This window comes from Pan troglodytes, chromosome 17, assembly GCF_028858775.2.
Source record: "Pan troglodytes isolate AG18354 chromosome 17, NHGRI_mPanTro3-v2.0_pri, whole genome shotgun sequence".
NCBI lineage: Eukaryota > Metazoa > Chordata > Mammalia > Primates > Hominidae > Pan > Pan troglodytes.
Window position 1 is genome coordinate 51,320,484 of NC_072415.2, and position 16,603 is coordinate 51,337,086.

The 16,603-nt window shown below is 34.9% G+C and overlaps 1 long non-coding RNA gene across 11 annotated transcripts in view; it reads right to left on the reverse strand.

Moving 5' to 3' along the window:
* Positions 1-16,603, reverse strand: part of LOC134808600 (uncharacterized) — a 180,905-nt gene that overhangs the window by 58,218 nt on the left and 106,084 nt on the right. For all 11 annotated transcript variants that reach the window (XR_010151902.1, XR_010151898.1, XR_010151906.1 and 8 more), the window contains 4 exons: positions 16,340-16,511; positions 12,356-12,475; positions 11,362-11,570; positions 7,403-7,538 (listed from right to left, as the gene is read on the reverse strand). This is a non-coding gene — a long non-coding RNA (uncharacterized LOC134808600). The remainder of the gene's footprint in view (positions 1-7,402; positions 7,539-11,361; positions 11,571-12,355; positions 12,476-16,339; positions 16,512-16,603) is intronic.

A 16,603-nucleotide genomic window follows, 5' to 3' on the forward strand; every position in this document is an offset into this window, starting at 1 on the left:
GGATTTAAGTCACACACAAAAATGTTCTCAGATTACAGTGAAATTAAATTAGAATTAAATAACAGAATGATATCTGGAAAATCTTTTCAAATACTTGAAAACTAATTAATATACATCTAAATGACTTATGTATCAGATAAAAAATCAAAGGGGAAATGAGGAAGTATTTTGAATTGAATGAAAATAGAAAGACATGGAATTTGTATAATGCCAGTAAAGCAGTACTTAGGGGAAAATTTGTAGCACTACACGCCTACATGAGAAAAGAGAAAAACATCAGATCAATGATCTCATCCCTCTCCTTAAAAAAAGCAGAAAAAGAAGTAAAAATAAATGCAGATTAAAAAGAATAAAGGAAATAATTAAGATCAGAGCAGAAAGCAGTGAAAGAGAAAAACTAGAGAAATAAATGAAACTAAAAACTATTGTGTGTGTGTATTTTGAGATATATAAAAACTTATAACTTTGTCCAGATTCAACAGGAAAAAGTACAGACAAACTATTACAAATACCAGGAATGATAGAAGTGATTTCACAAGAGTTTCTATAGATACCAAAATCTGACAAAGAGATTGCATGAAAGAATACTATAGACACACACACACACACACACACACACACACACACACAAATAGGATCATAGGGTTATCGCTAAACACAATTTCAGCAAATAAAATTCATCTCTCTCTTTGTCTCTCTCACACACACATTTGTTTAGTGTTAAAACAAATTTGGAATTCCTGAAATAACCCTCATTTGGCTATGATAATATTGTGTGTTTGTGTGTATATGGTGTGTATACACATACCATATTTATATATATAATATAGATACACACACCATATATATATACACACATACGCATATATATGTAGTACTATACTACATATAGCATACTGTAAGTTATATACACACCATACACACACACACGTACACACATACACAATATTATCATGACCAAGTGGGGTTTATTTCAGAAATTCCACATTTGTTTTAGCACCAAAGAATCAATTAATGTAATCCACCATATTAAGAAAATAAGAAAAATAACATGATCATATGAGTAGCCACCGAAAAAAGCATGTGGCAAAATCTATTTCTGATTAAAACTGTCAGCAAACTAGGAATACAATGGAATTTCCTGAAGCTAATAAAAAACATCTACTATAAGCCTACAGCTAACACGATAGTGGTAAAAGACTAAATACTTCTCCCTAAGATTAGGAATATGATAAGGAAGTTCCCTCTCACCACCTTTATTCAACATTATACTGAAGGTTCTAGCTAGTTTAATACAGCAAGAATAAGGTATGAAAGACATCCAGATTGACACGGAAGACATAAAACTGTTTTTATTTGCACACAACATTATCATTTACATAGAAACTTCAGTGATATCTCAAAAGAGCAACTAGAATAAGTGAGTTTAGCAACGTTGAATGATACAACATCAATATGTACAAATCAATTGTGTTTTCATGTACTAGTTACAAACCATCAACATTGAAATATAAAGCAATAACATTTATTATAACAAAATATGAATACTTAGAAATAAAGCTGACAAAACATGTATGCTGAAAATTAAAAAAAAAATTACTAAGAGAAATTAACCTAAATAAGTGGAAGTATATACCATGTTTATGGGTCAGATGAATGAATAATATTAGGATGTAAATTTTCCTAAAATTGTTCTATAGATTCAATGCAATCCCAATCAAAATCCCAGCAGGGATTTTTAGAAAATAGAAAGCTGATCTAAAATTCATGTAGAAATGCAAAAGACCTAGAATGCCCAAAATAACTTTTAAAAGAAGACTTAACTTAGAGGACTAACATTTCTTGATTTTAAAACATGTTATAAAGCCACAATAATCAAGACAGTGGGGTTTTAATGTTTCTTAACTTTAAAACACGTTATAAAACCACAATAGTCAAGACAGTGGGGTTTTGGCAACAACAGAGCTAAATAGTCCAAAGGAACACAGCCTAAAATTCAAACTTCACATATCTATAAAAGGAACTTTTTGACAAAAGTGCAAAGATCATACTTTAGAAAGAGATTGTCTTTTCAACAAATCAGGGTGGAACAAATGGATATTTATATGCAAAAATAAAATGATGTACTTGGATCCATAACTCTAATTAGCTAAAAATGTATTATAAACTTAAATGTGCAACTTAAAGTTTTAAAACTTCCTGAAGTAAACACAGAAAAAAGCCTTTGTGATCCTGGCTTAGGGGACAGTTTCTTAAACATGACAGCAAAAGCACAATCAGGAAAAGTTAATAAATTCAACTTCATCAAAGTTAAAAACTTTTGCTGTTTTAAAAACTGGGAGAAAATATTTTTAAATCTTATCCCTGATAAAGGCTCATATCGAAAATATATACAGAACTCTGAAAAAATTGTAAGAAGAAAACAAAAAGTGTTATTTTTTAAAATAAACAAAATATTTAAGGAGGTACTTCAAAAAAGATATACGGATGATAAACACATGAAAAATGCTCTGCATCATTAGTTATTATGAAAATAAAAATTTTTAATGTATTTCTACATGCTTATTAGAAATGCTAATATTAAAAGGACTCATCATTTCCAGTGTTGTATGGATATGGAGCAAGTAGAACTCTCATAAACCATTGGTAGAAGTCTAAAATGGTATTACCACCTTAAAAAATAATTTAGTATTTTCTGAAGAGTTAAACATACATCTACCATTTAGTCTAGCCATTCTGCCTCTTGGTATTTATGCTAGGAAAAATAAAAGCATATGTCCATACAAAGATTTGTACATCAATCTTCACAAAAGCTCTATTTTTAAGAGCCCAAAATGTGAAACAACCCAAATATCCATCAACAGGTGATTGGATAAAAAAATTGTGGTATAGCTATATTATAAAATACCATTCCACAATAAAAATGAGTAAACAATTGATAAATACAACACCTACATAAATAGCAGCATAATTATACCGACTGAAGGAAGTTAGATGAGGAAGAGTTCTTACTATATAATTCTATTTAGATAAAACTCTAAAAATTAAAAAGTAATTAATAGTGAAAAAAAACAGACCAGTGATTGCTTGGGAATGATATGAGTGTAGAGGAGAAGAATTATAAAAGGGCATGAGGAAACTTTTAAGGGTGATAGATATGTTTCTTATCGTGATTGAGGTGATAGTTTAATGGATTCATACAAATGCCAAACTGCATACTTGAAATATGTGCAGGTTTATTGTATGTCAATTGTATAAAGCTGTCAGTCTAAACAAAATACAAAAAATCTATGTAGTGAAATGTTACCCTCCTATCTTTTTCTCTTAGCAACCGTTCCTTTCTCCTGAAGTAACCATTATTACCAGTTTCTCAATGTTTCTTTGTATCTGTTTCTTCTCTGTTTTGGTCTCTTTTATTTTAAGATCTTCAAATGTCAAGTGATTCCTAATCATTTGTTCATATTGAAAGTCCAGCAGACATAGACACAGTTTGAGAAATGGTGAAATTTTCTTTAGGCTATTTGGTCAGAGATACTGTTTTTATTTGTTTTTGTTTTTTTAGTAAATCTCAGCTTTTTCTTATGAGAAATCCCATTGTCTTTGGCTGGTGAGTATATCTAGAAAGCAACACTCAAATCTTACATCTGTAGTGTGCAGGGATAGCTGTCAATGGCTTTGTAGAAAACATGTAGATGTTATTGTTCATGGCAAGGTAATATGTTCCAGAGTATTCTGCAAATAAGGCAATGGGACACAGGAAATGTGTAGCTTATAAAGTTTTTTAGGCAGTTTGACAATGCTTAACATCCTATATCAAAAAAGTTACTATGACTTAAAAATATGAAAATTATACATTAAATTGGTCATATCAATGCTTTCAAACTAACTACCTTAGAAACACAGACTCTTAATCCAAAGGGCGGGTATTAGAAAAATTTCTGAAGCTCCTTTTGGACTTGCATTTGGACCAAAAAATACTTCTTAGGAATATTCTTAATGCCCTAAAAATGACTCGTTTTGAGAAACAGGAAAAGGAGAATTAGACGAACATGAACATGATCAAGCTGAGACTACAATTGTGACCTCGAAACAGGTGTCCTTTGAAAGTACTGGTAATTAAACACCAGTACTGAAGAAAATTTTAAAAGAGAAATTTCAAATGCCTGTTGAATGTTGACAACCTCATTAGAATAGATATATCTACTCCCAGGATGACTACTTTGAAAGACAGCTCTCACTCAGATGTATAAATTTACATGTGTCAGCATGGGTGGGAGTAATTAGGAGGTTCAATTTATTTCTTTACAGATATACTTTGGATAAGTATATCAGGTGAGGTCAAGAAAGTTGCCCATTACTCACCTGCAAAAGCCTATTAAGCTGGACTACCTCCTGAAGATGTGTGGCCGATGACAGCAGAAGACAAGAAGGCTACAGCTTTGATAAATACCCCAAGGGTCTGCAAAATGGCAGTGCTGGGAGGCATGTGCCAAATCATGTTTGGCTTTGGCCCTATAACTTGTGAGTCTGTCAAGGACTCATCAGGTCAATTGGTGGAAAATGGATTACTGTCATTCTTCAAGGCACGGCACATCATTCCCCATTGATTGGCATGCCAAATCCTTCACAAAGTAATGAGTCAGGACGATTCAAATCATCATCCAACTGTCAGCTTGATTGCATAGCCCTCTATCAATGGGATTAAACTGGTGTGGCATCCAAAATGTAATGAAATGCATTACTTTACTTGAAAAGTTGACAAGAAGACAGGGATGCTGGACCCAGGAGGCCTAGGCATACGGAAAAAAATAATAATCATAAAAGTGGGGGAGTGAATTGATAGATAATAAAAATATTTCTTTTCAGCCTCACAGGAGATGCTGTGACTAAAGGGAATTACTTTTCTCTTCAACGAGTGTTTAAACTGAAAGGACATTGTAGAAAGGACATTGTAGAAATCATCTAGTTGGTGCGTTTTCTTTAACAACAACAAAAAACAAACTCAAGTAAAGTGAGTCACTAATGTTAGTTAATGTGAAGAGAATGGGGATACAATAGAAATCATGTTCTTTGGAGGAAAAAAAAATAACGTGGTTTTCGATCCTGATTCTTCAACCTACTAATTGTGTCATCATGGGAAAATTCCTTAGCCTTTATCTCCTCACCTTCAAAATGGGGATAATTATACTACATATATCACATACATCAATATCCATTGATAAATGCCAATCACATATATCATATTACATGTATATAATATATTTCATATATATCACAGTTAAGGAAGGATTAGGGGAACAAAACTATATGTAAAATAACTCTTACATAGCAGCTATGTTCCTTACTAAAATTGAGACAATTAGGATATCATATCAGTGTTTGCCAAGAAAAAATGCTGCTGTGTGCCTAGTATGTAGCATACACACACACACACACACACATACACACAAATCTACTGTAGAGACTCAAGCTGAATTTCTTATTTTTCTTCTGCCTTAGTGATCCCCATCACTTTATCTCAGAAAAAGGACCATCCCCTGGACAAACATAACTCGCTAACGTTACTTTGGTTAATGCAGTTCAGGGAAATCATAAATCTTGCTAAGGTCATATACCCAGTAAGAGGTAGGGTTTTATTGGTGTGGCTCCAAAGCCACGGGCTGTTTTGCTCCTTGTGGTGCTAATGTTTCCGGTTCTTCAGCAGCAGAGAATATTCTTCCAGTTTTTTTTTTTTTTAGCTGTAGCACTGGTAGCATGCTGGATCAAATATATAGTGCTGTCTTCTTACAGTGGGTTGTGTTCCAAGAGGGTTGCCTTGCATATAGTCACTTAGGTGATTAAGTGAAACTTGTCCACACATTGCTCCAACAACATTTGTTAAGGTACATTAAACTTATTAAAATTACATTATTTTAGATTTTAGAAAAAAATTGTTTTGGGGTAGGGTTTATGACTTCTCCATCTTTATTAGGTAAAGGAATTATTTGACAACATAAAAAATTAAGTATTTGAGAAATTGTTGGGATATTGTGTCCTGAAAAGGGAGGTATCATTTTAGGGACAAAATCTCTTCCCAGTGTGGAGGCATCAAGATCAGGGTTGAAGATGTGATTCTAAGTGAACTATATTTAGACATCTATTTCATTGTTAGAAGTTTCACTATATTTTCTGCCAGATTCTTTACATATGGATTCTGTGCAAAGTTATGGAAATTGTATATTTAGAGTGGCACTGACAATTCATGGTGCATACTAAGAAGGGAAAGTGGCCTTTGATCAAGCAAGTTGAAAAAACATTGCACACTATATCCCTTATAGCCCCAAAACTTACTAACATATTCAAGGGTCTAAGAAGTCTTGTTGTGAAGAAACCTGTTTAACTTTATCTCTCCAGCATTTTGACAGCTTCTTTGACAAGAGAAGTTCTTCATGTATAGTATCCACCATAGCACCTAGAACAGAGCCTGACTAGGAAGGGCTCAAGAAATACCTGGGATAAGAACGTTGAGGAAGTTCACAGTATATTCATGTCTAACAGTTATTATACAGAAAAAGTCGGTTTGATGGTTATATATTGTACTGTGGCAGGCACTGGGGAAAGAGTATAAAACAATAAATATAAGATATGCATTGGCCTTAAAGGAGTTTAAAGTTTAGTGGATGAGACAGAAATGTTCATAAATTACAAAATGGAGGCAGCCCCACATAAATATTTAGAACAATGATTTTGGTCTTGGACAGAGCTGGGTTCAAGTTTTGATGTTGCCACTTGTTGGCTGGATGATCAAAAGTAAGTTATTTAATCACTCGAAAGCTTCAGTCTTCCAACCAGGAAAATGAAGATAACAGTGTCACCTATGTCACATGAACATTATTTGATGTAATGTATGCGAAGGAAAAGAACAGTATCTTGTTTCACTATTCCCAGAACCATCTAATGTTGAGCTTAAATATTTGTTTAGTGAATTAATGATGACTTAATTAATTATATATTTAAAATTTCTATCTAGGACAGTGCCTTATACGGAGTAGGTACCTAAGAAAGTATTACTGAATAAATAAAACAATGAATCAGAGGGATTTTCGAAGCTCAGCTTGCACTTTCTCCTGTGTACACAACTTTCCTGCCCTGCCATTGCATTTGTACCCATATAAGGGTACATTTATAAATATTCACCATTTTCTATGCTCTCTGCGGCAGCTTTGTAATGTGCCAACTTGGATAGGCTGAACTTCATTTGCCATAAATAGTTTTCTCGTATGTCTCTGGTTACAGTGAGCCAAAAGAAAAGTTCTTTCTTTTTCTTCTTCTACTTTTTTTTTTTTTTAAGTGGAGGGGGCAATATCTCCAGTGTGAAAGTAAAGGAGTAGCTACTTTGTACCTTATCCATGTTGTCACTTACTTTCTGGCTCTTCCCCGGATATAGGGTAGCAGACAGGCCTGCAGCTGCTTCATCTTCCCCTGGATTCTCCTTCCCTTTGTCTGACTCCTGTCCAGATATTCATTTAGCTTCACGATGGATACCAACTTGACCGTCCCTATCAAGGTTAAAAGCAGCAAACATTGACATGAGTTTCAGTCTACTCCTGTGGGTTCCAGTTCAAATTGCATAAAATATTTCTAAACAGCCCGTGTTTTCCCTTTAGTTAGGAAAATGTAAGGAAAAGTCTTCGTTTCATATGAATGTGATTAGGTTCTTTAGGGCTAACTGGAGGGGCAACAGGGCAGTGTAAAGCTCGGCCCCAGACATGGGATATGGGATCTATTCCCAGCTCTCAATGTATCAGCCCTTGGGGCATGAGTAAATCAGTAATTTTGTGAGTTTCAGATTCTACTTTATTCAATGGATGGTGTCCATTCTTCTCCTGCTTATACAGCTACTGTAGAGATTAGCTATTACATGTAAAACCAATACACCTTGAAAAAATATATAAATCTCTAGTGTTTACAAATATTCAAGATTATTTTGGCACTATTGCTATTATTCTTTCAAATCTATCATGTAGTAAGAACTTACTTTATAGCATGCACCATGCTGAGAGCACTTTTCATTTTTCCATTTATTCCCTGTAAAATAGGCCTTATTGTCCCAATTACACATGTAAGAAAATGTTAGAAACTTGACTACCAACCCAGAGTTTATAGCCTACCCTATCTGCATAACCAGAGTGCCTAGGCATTTCTTTATAACAAGCAGAACACATAGAAAAATTGAACAGATTTTGTTATTATGTGAATTATCTGCATTAGTTGTTACAATAGTTGTGCTATATGAAGTTGCTTACAAAACCTTTTATGAAATTTATAATGATGCAATACTGAATTTGAAAATTATTGCATATCACAAGATAGACAATTCAACTTCGGACAATGAAAATTGCCAAATCACTTGACTCACATCAGAAGTTTTTCAGATTTAGGAAAGGTTACTGTGAACTGACAAAGTACTTTAAAGAACTCTCCCTGAGGCATTAACCATCTATCAATCAAAAACTTTCAGTTGATATTTAAGAGTAGCTATTTAACTTCAAGTAGTATTATTTTAATTAGAGAAAATTGAAAGTGAACATTTAAATATGGTAAATAGTAAATGCGCATTAAATCATTTGATATGTCTTTTAAAATGATAATAAGATTAATATTTAAAGTTTGGGTTTTGGAAATTAGCTTGTCATATTGATAGCATATTTGCAATTGACCAGAAGTGCTTCAGAAAAATATTAAGAATCAGAATGTGAAAAAGGCTTACATTGTGTTTGAGATAATGAGGAAAAAGCTATTTGTGTAAAAAATAGACTCTTCTGTGTGAATATGGGTATGTGTAGTGTATGTATATTCTGAAGATATGCAGTGTGTGTGTTTATGTATTTTAAAGAAAAACTATTATCAAATCAATATGTGTTTTATTATCAATGGTAACAGAGTTGAGGGAATTTGGTACATGTGTTTAAACTGTTGTTAATTTTAAATCTTGCAAGTTGGAGCCAAGACTACAGACAGGTAAAAATATTCCAGGTAGGCTGTTCAAAGAAATGAACAATGTGGATCACTGTAAGCAGCTCAATCTGGTAAAAGGTCTACTTCATTTTTAATATGAGGTCTAAGATTTCATAAAATTTAAGTTAACTAAATTGTCAATAAGTTAGCTCCATAAATGATGAATCTAAAAGTAGAACAATGATCTTTGATATTGAAGGAGAGATAAAGATAGGAGCTAAAGGGAGTAGGCTGAAATCATTAATTTTTTAAGATATTTAAATAAGTGCCCTGTTTTAGTAATAAAATGAAACCACAACTCTAGAAAAATTAGTAAATAAAAATGTTGGGAAGTAATTGTAACCGTTGGAAGAGTGAGTTATAGCCTAGGAAGATAAGTAAATATGTGAATTGGAAGCCTACATAGAAAGAGAAACCAAAATCGAAAATTAGTATACAAAAACAAAAAGAAAAATATTAAGTATAAGTTAACACAAAAATGCAACAAATTATATATAGCACACAACAGTTGTTTAGACAATTCCTTTGTTAAAGTTCATGACTCGATAGCAAAAATAGGGGAAAAATGTATATACATATAAAATAAGACACATTTTAGGAAAAGCAATCTAGAGTAAGAAGAAATAAATAGATTCCTAATCAAAAATAGAATATTTCACACATATATCTAATACATAAATAAATTCTCGTGAAATTATGCTGTGACTGAGCAGTTATTGGTCTTTAGGGCAAGTAGGTATATGTTCTACATTACACAACACCGGTGTATACAGTTATGGTAATACAGAATGTACATGAGTAAAATTATGATAATGTAAATATTGAAGTAGCCAACAGGAAGAAGTCAAGTGAATGGAAAGCTCAGTCCTAATCTGTGATTAAATTCTAAGAACTAAAATATGTGTTTGGAAGTATGCTGCCTGCATTGTACAAGTTCCGTACCTTGTTATTTTCTCTTTGGTATAACAATATATTCTCCATTGCATATGGTAGAACTTCCTCTGATTGTTTATTAACATTATCTTTCCAAACAAAGATTAGAAACTTTCTGGTGACTGAGAGCTTGGAGCCAGGACTAGAGAAAGTTCCATCCAGAATCAAATTTTTTGCCCATAGGGATTTGGGCTCCAATTCAAAGTAAGATGAGTTTGGAGACATGAAACACCACTTGCCATTAGTGCCAGTATAAGGTCTGGTGAGAAAAATGAAATATCTACTCCCATTTTATCTTTTCTGTCTACGTTTTTAAAATATTTTTCCTCTTTCTAATTTCTAAGTCTCTTCCCTCCAACACTTCTTAGTGAAGTTTCTCATATTAGAAAAATATACATAATTATTACCTTAAATTATGATAATAAAGCTCTCAAGTGGGATTTTTAACATTTTTCTAATTACAAAATTAAACTTTCCTTGTGAAAAGATCTCATCCATCACCAGCAAAAACTTGAGGTTTTACCTGAGAGAATAAGGGCTTTACATTGCCCAAGAAATCTTCGCATTTGAACCACACTGAAGAACTCTCAGATTCTCCAACCACTCCTTGATCCATTAGACATTGTTCTACAGTACAAATGGCTACATGGCTAAAAGTTCCATGCCACAGTGGCACAAGAGCCATGTGCAAGGAGCATCCTTGAAACTCAGGCTTAAATGTTGCTAGTTTGGTGTGCCTGACGAATTTTTGAATTTAATCAAATACTATTTGTAGATCAGTCAAAATGTGAAATACATAGAAGGGCTTCCAATTAACATTAATTCCTTTACACCCTGATCTCCCCAAGTCTGCAGAGGCCTTTCCACTGCACAGAAGCATGGTCCAAACAGCCTGGTAGTCTGGCTGCCTTTTTTTTTTTTTTTTAACCAATATTTTAAACCTATTATTTGACCTGTCTCCTTAAGGTTCTTCTTCCTGTGACAGAAAATATACGAGTAACTATTTTCAGGCCAGGCGTTATGGGTAAAAATGGTTTAATAAACCTCACCCTGATAATAATTTCCAGCCCAATAATAGAATAAAAGGGGGAAAATACATTAGCTGTATGTAATTTGAGAATTTATTTTAGGGCAGAGTTTCATGCAAATCCTACCATATAGTCAGATATTTACATTGCTTATGTTTAAAGCTGGGTTAGGTTACATGTGCATACATAACCAAAGCGTACTCTTCAAAGTCACTTTGTATGTCCACAGCTGAAAAAAAAATCCGTCTTTCCTTTGCCTGATGGATAAGAAACAGTGTGCTACATTTTTCTTAACTAAGGGTCTCACACATTGGCAATTTTGTCAACCTAGATGTAAACACCACTGCCACGTCCGAATCATAATAAATTTTGTTTACTGTAGTTAGACATTGGGTTTGCTTACATTTTAGTTAAAACAGCCGAAGATTTATCCTTCTGTCAGAGCCACTGGAAAATTGAGAGTCTTGTGCAAGTTGTAAGCTTTCTGCTTAATCTTCTGGAAACTTTTCCAATTTTCCTTTAATAACACCAGGAGGCCAGTGGTGTGCCACTTATGGATGGAGGGGGAGGAGTTCTCCACCCTGAGTTTCCCTCCTTTGCTCAGCTGACAGGCTCCACAGAAATGAAATGCAGTAATATACATTAGCACTAACTTATACACCAAGCTGTCACCATCAGGTAAAATTGATCACAAATTACTGATTACTGAATCAAGAAAGTCATCAGTTATCTTGTACTTGATTACTTTCTCATAAGAGGAATATATTACTGAATATGCTAAGATTACTCATGCATAAGAATTTGGAACTGACACTCCAGCAGCCTACACTCAGGAGGGAAGAAGAATTGTGCTGAGAAATTAGACTCTAAGTTCTATATAAAAATTATTTTAAACTGGTTCTTAAATTATGGCCAAGACCATAATGTCTCCTTGAATAATTTTCAACTGTTTTACAGGGTGAAAGCTTCTTCAACACACATTCTTCTAGGATGTACCATGGTCACGCTCATCAGCTACCCTCCTTGGTAGGAAGCACTCTGATATTGGTCAAGTTTACAGAATTAAGCCAATAGAGTTTATGGAAATTTTTCTAGGACAAGGTAAGAAATAAAACATCCTTTTCTTTGTGATGTATTTTCTCCTTGAAGACTTGTTTTGAGCTTGAGCTTAGCCAAAAGGCCAAGAAGCAATTGAAGAACTGTTTCGATTTGTCTTACTCTTCTCTCTCCTCTCCTTTGCTGTTATCACTTTAAGAGTTACTGAAAACTGCCTCTCATCAAAAAGAGGCCCTTCTGCCCTTGGAAAACCATATGGGCCAGACGAGAGTCCTAAGACAGATCTTAAGCAAAATATGTGAAAGAGATATTAGCATTCACACATTGCCTAATTAACTCACCTGGAACATGAAGCTGAAGCTTTCTTTTTTGACAAAGAGCACGCATTTGCTCATATAGAGATAATTTTATCATTGTCAACTGATAGCAGCTGATTGAAATTCAGTCTCTGTGAAAGGAGGCTGAACATACAAAAGAAATATAAAGTTAGGTTGACATCTTACACTTTACACCAAAATAAAATTCAGATGGGTACGGCATGGGTTTTCCAAATAAACTCTGGCAAGGTTTTTTCCCAAACTGGGATATGCAGAGAGTCTCAGGGAAAAACAGCAGTGTAGACAGAAGCATGAGAAATCAAAGAAAAAGCTGAAAATATCTTCCTAGATTGTTTATTTTTTGCTAATTTGGTATACTCACAGTCTGAAAACATTTAGGCCAATGTCTTATTTTTCTTTAAGTTCAGGGAGCATTATGCTTTTACGTTCAGGGAGTGTTTTACAATATTGTGTGTGTGTGTGTGTGTGTGTGTGTGTGTGTGTGTGTGTGTGTGTGTGTGTGTGTGTGTGTGTGTTATGTGCCTGTCAGCCCCATCGTCTTCACCATGTCATCAGCACAGTTGGTGCTGCGTGAATACAGCTTGTTCTGCTGGGTTAACAGCACTCACTCCACTCCTGGTGGTAGTCTGCCAGTGATACTTAGTTACTAGTGGTGGTCAGTTGGAGTCAACAAGGACTGGAAGCTAAACAGGAGGGAGAAGATTAGGAAGCCTCTCTTCATCCACTGGTATAAGTCTGGATGTACCCACAGCTATTGACCACATGTTTCATTGTCTATGCCCAAATTTTGTCAGTTTCCCCCAGCCAGTGTTACCTTATCCCCAGCATTCTAACTGCATTGCAAGTTAGCACTTAAAGCTAGTTTCCAACTGAATGGGCTTACTGCCTATAGATTCCTGATACAATTCCATCCATATGTTTGGATTTCTTTGAATAAAGATACCAGCCATAAACAAACCCAAGTCAATACTTGGTTTCAGAATATGGGTATTTGCAAAGGGCTGAATGCGGTGGCTCATGCCTGTAATCCCAGCACATTGGGAGGCCGAGGCAGGCGGAACACTTGAGGCCAGGAGTTTGAGACCAACTAAAAATAACATAAATTAGCTGGACATAGTGGTACACACCTGTAATCCCAGCTACTCAGGAGGCTGAGGCATGAGAATCACTTGAACGTGGGAGGCTGAGGTTGCAGTGAGCCAAGATCATGCCATTGCACTCCAGCCTGGTTAACAGAGTGAGATCCTATCTCAAGGAAAATAATAATAATAATAATGATAAATAGAAAATGGGCATTTGGCTAACAGATTCTCCCTATTGGCTTCAGGTTTAGCACCATCTCCTTACGAATCATTACGGCACACTCTGTTCTGACTGAGAAACAAATGTCCAGTACAACTGAGAGTCTTACAACTTTGATATTTGTGAGAGCTAAAGAACACATCTTTTCAGAGAGAACAGAGTTCCTTTTCGGATCAAATGTCATGTGATATTACAAAGAGAAAAAATAATAATTGTAACTTAGTTGTTTATCTAATTATTTAATGGTAGAGTTTGAAAGAAGACTCACTGTAGTTCGGAATGTTGGACTGTCTCCTTGTAATTCATTATAAATATGTTCCAGACAGTGCTTTATGAAAAAAAAATCCCAACCATTTAATCATCAAAGTTGGTTGTTTATAACAATAGGATATTTAATGCTATAGGACAGAAAACAAATGTCATGCAATGCAATTTTTTTTGTCTGAGCTTTAGTCTTCAGTAAAATCTGACAAATATTGGCATTATATGTCACTAAAAAGTAAAAGATCAGGCTCTGACCTTCAAGAATCCCCACAATATGTACATTATGTTGATGTGCCCTTTGTTTTTTCTATTTTGGTTTGCTTTGGCGGCCTCTGCAATTTCAGGATAAGGGAAGATTGTCTTACCGAGTTTCCAATGTCATCATTTTAGCCAAGGAATTAACTGAAAGGGAAGTCTACTTCTTCCACTATTTATTTATTTTCTTCTGACACAGCTGGGAGTCAAGACATATTGAAAAAGGCATAAGCCACATATGGCTCAGATGCTCATTTAGGGTGAGCCCAAAGTGACTTCACAAAAGCAAGTGTAAACTTTTCCAAAACAGTTTGGTTTTAAATTGAAGTCTCTTGAGAAGGAGCCCATCTGAGAAGGTCAGAATTTGTGCTTCTCCCTTTTGAAAGGCCTTCCACTCAGATGTCAAAAGTGTGCACCATCTTTAAGGTCCCAGTTACATTCCTCCTAATCCATGGAGACTTGCCCCCATCTCTGTTGCTGTATTCATTCATCTCCACTTTCTTTAAACTCCTAAAGTTCTTATAATCTCTACTGTACATTTCATTATTTAATTATATATTTCTTGTTATTGCATCATTGGTTTTGCCTCTAGCTAGAGGTCAAGGAAATTAATCTGAATGACCACATCTCTTTCTTATTACATGAATGGAACATGGTATATATACTCTTCCTCCAATTCATTTAATCGGCTTATGACCTAACTGCAGATTGGGTTTAAAAGCAGACAGATAAGAAAACAAAATATAAATATTGTTAGGTCCCTGCTTTCTCTTACAAAGTTAGATAATTTTCTTTCTAATATTAATCATATATTTTTGCTTTTCAAAGCAACTTATATTCACTATTATGATTGATCCTCATAATATCTCAAAGATAAACAGAATTGGTGTCCAAGTATATATGAGCATGTGTTCATACTAAGAGTAAGTGGCAGAGTCTAGAACTCAAGACTCAGAATTCCCAACTGATGTGCTTGACTCTAAATAACATTGGCGTAGAGCCGGGTGCAGTGGCTCATTCCTGTGATCTCAGCTACTTGGGAGGCTGAGGAAGGAAGATAGCTTGAGCCCAGGAGTTCAAGGCTGCAGTGAGCTATGATTATGCCACTGTCCTTCAACCTGAATGACAGAGTGTGACCCTGTCTCTTTAAAAAAAGTAGTCCTGAGTAACAGTGGCATGACTTACTGCCCATTTAGGAAAAATTGTGCCTTAGGTTCTGCCAGATAATGGCATCATTAAGACAGTGTTACTAAAATGTGATGGAAAAAAAGAGTTTCCATTAAGTTTGGCAGACACCAGAAAATGTTCCCCTCAAATTCGTAACTGAAAAAGGAAATGGCTACACACAGGGTTAAAGTAGAATTACTGACAGAAAATTCAGTTGGGAGGCAGAAGTAAGAGAATTAGTCTCAATTCTGTACATCTCCACTCTGGGCCTCCATAATCTCAAAGAAAATAAGGAGTTAATTTCAAGCATCCCTTCTAGCCTAATACTTATGATTGACCTCTCCATAACACTGATAATTAGGAGTAGCTTCTTTACTATTCAACTCTGTGATCCATGTCTACTCTATCATTTGGGCCTTGGCATGATACAATATTTGAGCAGAATTTGAATTGAGGCAGTATTTATTTTGAGTTCCTGGTATTGTTTACCTGGCTTATAGTTTAATTGCTTGGTTCATCTATTTATGCATATTTAAAGAGCTAACTGGTGATTATATTGTTTGTTTAAGAAGTCATGTTTCCTGGAGACATATGGCAAGTTCAATCTAGTGCTACTGAGAAAAAGAAATCCCCATTCCTCGTTAAAGTTTGACAGTGTCTTGATAAGTTGATATGTATTAAGTCCATATGCAATGCTCTATAACACTATCTGAGGCATGCTTAGAAATATAAATATAAGGAAAGGATCCTGCTCTCAAATGCTCAACAATCTTGCTAGGAAGTAAAACATATAGATGTGAGCAATTTTCTGGCAACTCAAAGAAGTAAATAATAAATAACAAATTATTGGTATGTTTACTGTCAAATCATGTGCTGATAAATGTTTAACAACTGACTCTTTGGCAGGGGCTGAGGCAGGGGTGGAATAACCAGATTAGCAGCATTTGCCAATTTTCATGGTGTAAATATTCCTCCACTGGTCAATTTCAAGCCACCAACCTGAGGTCGCTGGACAGAGTTGGGGACAGGTGCACACAACAGGCTCTGGCAATCCAATTCTAGCTGACTCCGGCATGCCAGCACGCTTGTAGAAGTTTTGATCAAGTAAAGATCTCAAGGGCCAAAGTGGTTAAGCCTCTTCTGTGGAGGAATGCCTCTCATATCCATATCTCTGAAGGACAATGGGATAAATAGGGGAGAGTTGATGTGAAAACATTCCTGAAAGAGATGATGTAAGCAATGGTCTAAGTGTCCTATGACCAA